Raw genomic sequence first — 9,612 nt, 5'->3', positions numbered from 1 at the left:
GTCTGGCAGAAAAAAATTGATGAAAGATTGCAACACAGGAAAGTCTGGATGGTTGGCAAACAGCCCCAATCAAGATCTTAAAAAATTCAAGTTGTCCTGTAGGCTCAGGGTGCATCAGTGTCAGTGCAAACTATCTGTTGCCATTTGAATGAAATTAAATGCTAGGACAGGAGACCAGGAAGGACCCCTTTGCTGACACAGAAATATCAAAAAGCTAGACTGCAGTTTTCAAAACATACATGAGTAAGCCAGAATCCTTTTGAGAAAGTGTCTTGTGGACAGATGAGACCAAGAGAGAGCTTTTTGGTAAACCACACCATTCTGATATTTGCCAAAAACAGAATGAGGCTTATCAAGAAAAGAAAACAGTATCTACAGTCAAATATGGTGGAGGCACAAAGATGTTTTGGGGTTGTTTTGCTGCCTCTGGCACTCGGTGCCTTGACTGTGTGCAAAGCATCATGAAATCTTAAGATTACCAAAGGATTTAGGGTCACAATGTAGCGTCTAGTGTCAGACACCTGGGTTTGCTTCCTAGTTCATGGGTCTTCCAGCAGAACAATGACTCCAAACATACTTCAAGAAGGAGCCAGAAATGGATGGAAACAAACCACTGGAGAGTTTTAAATTGGCCAGCAATGATTCTGGACCTAAATCCCATTGAACACCTGTGGAAAGATCTTAAAATTGCTGATGTGAGAAGGCACCCTTCAAATATGAGAGACTTTGAGCAGTTTTCAAAAGAAGACTGGTCCAAAATTCCATTTGAGAGGTGTCAGAAGCTTGTTCATGGTTATAGGAAGTGATTGATTGCAGTTTAATTTTTCCAAAGAGTGTTCAACCAAATATTAAGTTGAGGGCGCCAACAATTTTGTCAGGTCCATTGTTGTAGTTTTGTGTGAAATTCTGCCCAATTTGCCTTTTCTTCCACTCAGCTTTTTGTGTTGTTCCAAAACACACAAATGAAATAAACATATGTATAACAAAACGTGTAATCGCAGTAATTTTCTTGGAGAAATACTTCATTTTCTGGAACAATTTTAAGAGTGCCAACACTTTCGGCCACAAATGTAGCCTTTCCATGGCCCAATGAAGGATTAGTGTATATTTTGTTTTTCACCAATGACAGTCACTTATAATCTCATCGACTCTACAGAATACGTCTATGATAAGATGTAAATTTCTGGTAATGCATGTAATGCGCTATGGAAGTAATAGCGCTATATAAATGAATAAATATTATTTCTGTATTTGATCCATTTTTGATAAATCAGTACAGCTTGTCTGGTTGAGTTATATAAAGTTATTTTTTACATCTTACTCTTCTTATGCTCTTGGGTCTGGAGAGATCCGACAAGCATAATGAGGAAAATTTACCTTGCGGCAAAAAGCTTCATTGCAGGTCAAATTTCCAGAGTAAAGGGTGCTTTACACGAGACGATCTATCGTGCGATAGATCATCGGGGTCACGGTTTTTGTGACGCACATCCGGCATCGCTTGCGACGTCGGGCTGTGTGACACCTCCGAGCGACGCAGTATCGCTCACAAATCGTGAGCCGTGTACTCGTCGCTCGGTTTCATAATCTCGTTTAATTAAAATGGCGCCGGTTGCTCATCGTTTCTAGGGTAGCACACGCCGCTCCGTGTGACACCCCGGGAACGATGAACAGCAGCTTACCTCCGTCCCGCGGCACCCGCCAGCTATGAGGAAGGAAGGAGGTGGGCGGGATGTTTACGTCCCGCTCATCTTCGCCCCTCCGCTTCTATTGGCCGGCCGATGTGTGACGTCGCTGTGACGCCGAACGTCCCTCCCCCTTCAGGAAGAGGATGTTCGCCGCCCACAGCGACGTCGCACAGCAGGTAAGTGCATGTGACGGGGGTTAACGACTTTGTGCGCCACGGGCAACTAATTGCCCGTGACGCACAAACGACAGGGGCGGGTACGATCGATTGTGAAATTGCACGATAGATCGTACAGTGTAAAGCAGGCTTAAATCTGTGCAAACTGGCAAATTAGAATTGCAAACGACCTGATCCTCACTAAATAACTTTTTTCTATATTGACTCTTAACAATGTGTTAGTTAAAGACAAATGAAACTTGGATAAAACTCTGCAGTACAAAGTCGTTCTTTCCAGTTTTATCCATTTGTGACAGATCGCCATAGACTTTAAAGGCAGTGTCTGATGCGCAAAACTGATGAGAATAGGTCATGCTTTGAGTCTCCTAGGTTGGAGATATGGACCCATTTTTAAAACTGATGTGTGTGTGGCTCAATGAAACTCTATGGGTCAATGTGACATCACAGATAAAAATGGACAGCAGTAGGATGTGTCACATAGATGTGTGAATGTAGCCTAACAATTCAAATTTTCAAACATCAAAGTGGACCGGACATAACATAACATAGGAGGTATCAGGATTTTTCCTTGTTATAGATTTAAAGCATTGTCTCAACATAGCGCTCACTGCTTTCTGAGGTTGGTGCGCTCATTGTTCCAAGTTATTTACTCTCTAATGCTACAAGAAAAGGCAACTTTGCTGCTACAGTATTGGAGGAGTGCAGAGACAGTGAAGCTTCAGGGCAGCACTTACAAGCTCATTGCTATAGAGTTGTAAGTGATATGCTCTTTGTGTATAAGACCAGTAACCTTGGAAATGAGTAGCACACAATAGAAATACAATTCTTACCATTGCTGTGAATGGAAAAGATTATTATTATTAGGAGATAAATTGCAAACTTGCTGGCTTTTACAAATGCTTTGAAAATTAATCATTTATAATGTTAATACTTCTTTAAGAATCTTTTGAGATTTGAGATTTAAATATGGTGTTTCCCTATTAGTCTTTAACATTTTAACCCACAGGACATGTACCTCACTGGGTGAAACTAAAAGGAGTTGTCCACTACCTGGACAACCGCTTCTCAATCAGTATGTTGCTCTCTTATAAAGTAATTGCAGCTATACTCACCTCCATTGTGGGCGCTAGCAATGTTTGCACTGGCTCTCCCAGGGATTGCATGACATTGCTTTGTCACAGAAGCACTGCAGCCAACATGCGGCCACTTCACTCTCCCCTCCTTTATACATTTAAACATAACTGACATCCAGAAGAAGTCAGATCTGCAGGTGCTTTTTCACTTCCTCCAGATCCAGATGTCTGATTTGTCTGAAGAAGGGGCGAGTGAAGAGGTCACTGTTTGTCTGTAGGGCTCACATGATATAATGTTACCGAAATCCCAGGAGAGCTAGTACCAACAGTACTGGAATTATGCCCATGCCGGAGGTGAGTATAGCGGCTATTATTTTATAAGAGAGGAACATACTGATTGAGAAGGGGTTGTCCGAGTAGTGGAGAAGCCCTTTAAGGCATGCAGTTATGCATCTACTGGGTACTTAATGGAAAAGATTATTATTATTAGGAGATAAATTGCAAACTTGCTGGCTTTTACAAATGCTTTGAAAATTAATCATTTATAATGTTAATACTTCTTTAAGAATCTTTTGAGATTTGAGATTTAAATATGGTGTTTCCCTATTAGTCTTTAACATTTTAACCCACAGGACATGTACCTCACTGGGTGAAACTAAAAGGAGTTGTCCACTACCTGGACAACCGCTTCTCAATCAGTATGTTGCTCTCTTATAAAGTAATTGCAGCTATACTCACCTCCATTGTGGGCGCTAGCAATGTTTGCACTGGCTCTCCCAGGGATTGCATGACATTGCTTTGTCACAGAAGCACTGCAGCCAACATGCGGCCACTTCACTCTCCCCTCCTTTATACATTTAAACATAACTGACATCCAGAAGAAGTCAGATCTGCAGGTGCTTTTTCACTTCCTCCAGATCCAGATGTCTGATTTGTCTGAAGAAGGGGCGAGTGAAGAGGTCACTGTTTGTCTGTAGGGCTCACATGATATAATGTTACCGAAATCCCAGGAGAGCTAGTACCAACAGTACTGGAATTATGCCCATGCCGGAGGTGAGTATAGCGGCTATTATTTTATAAGAGAGGAACATACTGATTGAGAAGGGGTTGTCCGAGTAGTGGAGAAGCCCTTTAAGGCATGCAGTTATGCATCTACTGGGTACTTACTCTGTGCTCTAGATGTGCTTTAAATAGGCTGCTCAATGTATGATGATAGTCTTGGGGTAGTGTGATTTTAGTAATTGGTTTGATTAGGGGGTTCTTCACACTTAGCAAAGGAATCACTGCTTTACGGTAGTGAAGGAATTCAGGTCTGCCTTCCTAAAACTGTATGTTAATAGATGGATTAATGGAAGCTGCATTATTCTTAGTAGTGGAAAGGTTAATGCCTGCTTCCCTGGTTTTCCAGAATATCGAATAGGCTATTGCTTGTTTCCCAGGTGGTCCACAGTAGTGGACACATTGCTCACAGACACCAGATGTGCTAAACAGATTAACCCACTTATTTTCAGTGTCAGGATCCATCACCGGACTCCCAAGTGTGCCTTGCTACAGAGTGACCTACACCAAGTAAACTGTAACAAAACATTGATGGCAAAAGTTTCAGACCCCAATACTTGAAAATGTTTCCACCAATTTTCTAGTGTAAAACTCCTTGACATTTTACATTTTTGTACAAATCAAAGTAGCACAAAGATTTTGCAAATTTTGTAGTTATTTCTTCTGTCCCAGCCCACTATGCCAAAGTGGATGAAGCATGAGCAAGATGGGTAAGGCAAACCCACCCATCTTATTCATGAAAAGGTGTGCCACTTTAGTGGGGTATTCCAGTCCGAGTGGAGTAATACTTTTGGTGAAGGTTCACACTAGCTATAAGATGCAGCTAATTCAATAAGTGGTTTGTGCCTTTTTATGAATTAGGCATATTTTACTCCAGAGGTCCAGATCATTAAGACGGTCATGCACAATGCAAGTATTAATCAATTGGCCTCTAGTATCTAGTACTTATAAATAAAATAATAATGAAATAAAAATGTTTAAAATTAACAAAATAGAGATATTAAAACAGAACTGTAATTGTGAACGACTTCTGTTTTCATTAGAACATATCCTGAAAAGTAATTGTTCCATTCATTGGGGATTGGAAATTACTGAGCAGATACACCCTTTACATGGTGTCTTACCATTGATGGTCCAGAATGGTTATTATCTTGTCCTATTTCCTTTCATTCTAGATGCACCCCAAAAACAGTCTGCCAAATCTGAATTAATATGGATCATCTTATTGGGGCTTTCTGTCTTTATAATCGTGCTTACAATTATTATCAGCATGCAATACAAGAGGTAACATTTCATTTTTATTAATAGCATAAGTAAATGTTGGTGCAAATTCATGGACGTCTCCACAGTCATTGCAGTTACATAGCATCCACACAGCCATAAATTTCATAAAATTACTTTTATCTAAAAATTTTTTAGATCCGTAAGTAATGTGTTCCTTCTGGCAGCTCCAGTTGGAAGCAATGTAGAAAGAAGGAAAATACTAGGGATGATCGAATACTTCGATTATCCGGCTTCGCGAATATTTTCCGAATACCCCGCCCCTATATGACTATTCGATGCGCAATGTAAGTCTATGGGAAGCCCAAATAGTTCCGAATAGTTGTTATTCGGGTTTCCCATAGACTTACATTGTGCATCGAATATTCGCGATAAGTCGAATAGCGCCGAGGTATCCGGAAAATATTCGCAAAGCCGGATAATCAAAGTATTCGATCATCCTTAAAAATAACCTTTGAGTATAGTCACTTAAGAAGGCAAGGACAGAAGAAAAAGTCAAGTCAATGTCATGCAGCAAAAATTTTGTATTTTGCCCAAGTCCATTTTCTCGAACCTCGAAAATCAACAAAAAAATAGCAGAGATCTGTGTTTTTCTAGGATATCCAACAGTTTTTTTCCTCGGATTCCACAGCCAATAAATTACATGGATGAAGCCCAAGGTTGCAACACAAATGCAGTTAGTAAGGTAAGTGTTTATCAGAGCAACAAAGCGTAATCTTAACCATACGAGATGGAGGAGATTGCCTCAGCATATTTTGGGGAAATTTTATCATCAGTAAAAATTGAAAGTCATTTTTGCTTGCAATGTCATCATTATTTTAGCCAAATTTCTCAAAATGTATCATGATGTTCGCTATATTTGATGCCTCTTTAGATATAACACTTGTGTCAGAAGAGGATTCCTCAATTTTTATGCCACATCCCAATTGGACTGAAAATTGTGACCTTTTTGAGGCTTTTTAAAAAAGTCACAATTCCCACCCCATTTTGAAAATGGTTAAGATGAGTATAAAATGAATAAAAAGAATGGCTTCTGCCCTTCCGATCATATGCAGTAGACCTCTCTGAAGCAGGGACGCGTACATTCGGCTTCTGACACACTGAGCAGCAGAAATGAGCCACGCGCATGCGCAAGATTTCCACGAGCTGCCATCATGCCTGCACATAAAAATCATGTTCTCACGCCCACAGGGGCAGGATACTATGGAAAGAGGGCCGACTAATCTGGGGAAACAATGCCCCTTCCACTAATCAAAGACCTAATTAGCATAGGGACATCGCACTTTTTATAAATACCTTTCTTAAACATTGATTTTAGTAAATAGCATTACACAGGGCTGGTTAGCGACTTTTGGAATACACATGAATGCTGCTAAGTTGGAGTTCAAAAAGGACCTTAAAAGGTTCCCTTTAACATTATTTGTCACCTATACTGGACAGAGTAGTGGTGAGAGGTTCCTGCTTCCTTCTTATAACCAGACACAGGAGATATAAGAGGAAGGAAATGGCTGATGATCTGGGGATATTTTATCAATTTTATTAATTTCTTTCAGTGTTGATTGTAAGATGAAACAAAACAAGATCAAAAGAGAAAGAAGAGAGTACAGAGGACTTTTCACCAAATTTTACTTAACAAAAGTTAGCTTATTATGTGCCAATACTTTGATAACATCTCTGCAACAGAGAGGCAAAATTGAGATTAATTCTGCTCTGCAGCCACTAGGACATCCTGTGTCCAGTTCAACATGAAATGAAAAATTTGGTGAAAGGTTCATTTTAAGGGAGGATTTGTTGGGATATATTTTTTATATGTCAATTCTGTGTTTTCCTTTAGGAAGATGGTTGCACTAGGCAGGTGGACCTGCCCTAAAAGTAAGAAGAAAATTGTCTCTCTATAAGTAATTGTCTCTCTGTAAGTCAATGTCCAACTTATTATAGAGTCTTTAAAAAGGAACCTATGATGTAAAAAAAAATGCTATGTACCTGCAGATATGGGGTTAATCAGTAGGTAAAAAGCATTAAAATACTGCCTGGCTATCTTACTGAAAGCACAGTTACAGGGGAAAATTATCTCATTTAAGTGTAGGAGGTGCTGGCTTTCAGTCATATGGGCGTGCACAAAGCATTTACAGTTACCGGCTGCTATACTGTACCATGCACAGGGCTGCCACTAGGAATTTCAGGGCCCCTGACTGGCATAATTTTGGGGCCCCCTTGAGACTCCACCCCAGCCCCGCCTCCATCCCTGCTCCACCCCCACACCTCACACACAAGCCAATAAATGAAGTGTGAAGGGACTCCCCTTCTGTTGGGACCCCGGACTAGAGTCCTGTTTGTCCCCACCTGGTGGCAGCCCTGACTGTGCACATTGATTGACACTATCCTCCGCAGCGTTTATGTGCAGAGCGAGGTGTCAAAGTGCTGAGAAATGATTACAGCTGCTGCTCACAGTATAGTAAGCAATGACTGTGTAAGGGGTTGGCGAGCAGAAGGTGCTCATATCCAGCGTCCCACAGCACTTGTAAAACAAACACCGCCATCTGCTGGTGGAACAGAACTGACAAAAACAGAAAAGGAGAGCGTTTCCTCGGGTGAAGAGTTTGAAAGGAACGCTGAGTTAAGTGACAACTGAGGCACAGTTACAAAATATAAAAGGCTGGCAGCAAAAAGGTGGAGTTATCGCCATGACTAGCAGGATACCGGAGTGTATGCAGTAGAGCAGGCATATATAGACTGTAGTGGCAGTACTCGGGAGTGAACTGAGTGCAAAGAAGACCTGAGTTCTACCAGCTCCAGATGACCCCAAAGACCAAATAATCTCCAGAGGAACCTGAAGACCAAATACCATTTCCAATGGAAGGCCAGACTTTGTGGTCAAGCAACAAAGATAGAACATTGATCACCGTCTCCAGAGGATGACCAGACTGCACAGTCCAACACCGAAGACAGAATACCGGAGACTGGGAAACGAACATTCCCTCCAGTGCAGTGTCAGAGTGAGCTGGGCCTTTACTTCCCGCCTTGACATGGTACTAAGAGAATATAACTAGTTATTGAAATTAGACTGTTGACGCAGATAACTGCAATTCAACAGCGTAAAGCCTAGTCTGCCGTTAAGAAAGATAGACTTACCGTATATAGAACTTGTTTCTCTTCAGAAGTGTATACTGTGACTAATAGTAGGGTCACACTGACGCTCCCTGGATAGAAAGACTGGGATTAGGTTATTGTTAGTGACACTCGTTAACTAGAATATTTAGTAGTTCCAGTACATGTAATAGATCAATCGATTGTTACCATGTACATTACTATGAATTGATTTGCCTTATCTTGAATATTGTGAGTATCTTGAATACTTGAGAGTCACCACTGAGTCGCCATTCTTGCATTGTTGCATGCCTGGCATCTGTTTACAACTGTAATCACTTTGTACAGGACCCTTTGATTCAAAGCCAGTGGCCATAAGTTTATATCCTCCTGGTAGCCATGCTTTCAGTAAGGAGGCTAGGTCGTTTTTTAACCCCATTTACTTGAAAATTCACCATATATTTGCAGGTAGAGAGTAATTCTGTGCACGTCAGGTTTCCTTTAAACAGAACTACGGAAAGATAAAGCACAGACACTGATTTGTATCCAGAATGGTTTCCGATTGTTTCTCATCAGTACTTAATAGGGTTCTGTTTGGCTGGTTGAGATGTCTTTATATTATTTACAAAGGACAAATACAACATATTTTGTTATAAAAACTAACATTATACCAAATGGCAATAAAGTACCCTTTGCTTTCTACTTTTTTTCTTATTTCTGCAGAAAACAGATTTAATGACTTCCATTCTTTCAACCTCAGAAACAGAAGAGGAATACATTAGTCTTCAGGAAAATAATTCATGAAAAAGGAAAGAGCAGAACAAGGCTAATTCTTTGACTTGCTCCATGTAAAATTAAAAGTCCTCTGAAGGGATTATACAGTGTTAGATTTTAGAAATGAATAAATATGTATTTTCTATCAAGCTCTATTGTAATTTCATGTCCTTGGCAACGCAAAGTGTTACTGGAAGTTTACCTGTGCTTTATAAAATGACTCAAAGCATTGATATCTTCTTTCGACCAAAGTCATGGTATATTATATGAACAGAAGGAGGTTTAATCCAGCACTTTGAACTTAATATCCAGTCCCAAAATTATTTTTTCTGGAGTCTTGATAAAATGTAAACCATTTATTAGTGTATATAAAAAATTCCAAAATTAAAAACATATTTTAGGTCTTCTGCTTTTTTGGAAGGACAAATGAAGATTTAACCATTATGGACCATAATTGGCTGATACAGCCTGCTGACG

The 9,612-nt window shown here is 40.2% G+C and overlaps 1 long non-coding RNA gene across 2 annotated transcripts; it reads left to right on the top strand.

Moving 5' to 3' along the window:
• Window positions 1-5,173: 5,173 nt before the first annotated feature.
• On the top strand, window positions 5,174-9,387 carry LOC142272397 (uncharacterized). Of its 2 annotated transcripts, none has more exons than XR_012737273.1 (4): window positions 5,174-5,277; window positions 5,872-5,959; window positions 7,109-7,146; window positions 9,085-9,387. It is a non-coding gene; the product is annotated as an uncharacterized LOC142272397 (long non-coding RNA). The 2 variants fall into 2 exon arrangements; XR_012737274.1 differs by having other exon boundaries at window positions 7,109-7,186.
• The last annotated feature ends 225 nt before the right edge of the window (window positions 9,388-9,612 follow it).

The sequence above is a fragment of the Anomaloglossus baeobatrachus genome, unplaced genomic scaffold, assembly GCF_048569485.1.
Source record: "Anomaloglossus baeobatrachus isolate aAnoBae1 unplaced genomic scaffold, aAnoBae1.hap1 Scaffold_3491, whole genome shotgun sequence".
NCBI classification, from domain to species: domain Eukaryota; kingdom Metazoa; phylum Chordata; class Amphibia; order Anura; family Aromobatidae; genus Anomaloglossus; species Anomaloglossus baeobatrachus.
Note: the sequence above shows the minus strand (reverse complement) of the source record. Positions and strands in the feature narration are given on the sequence as shown.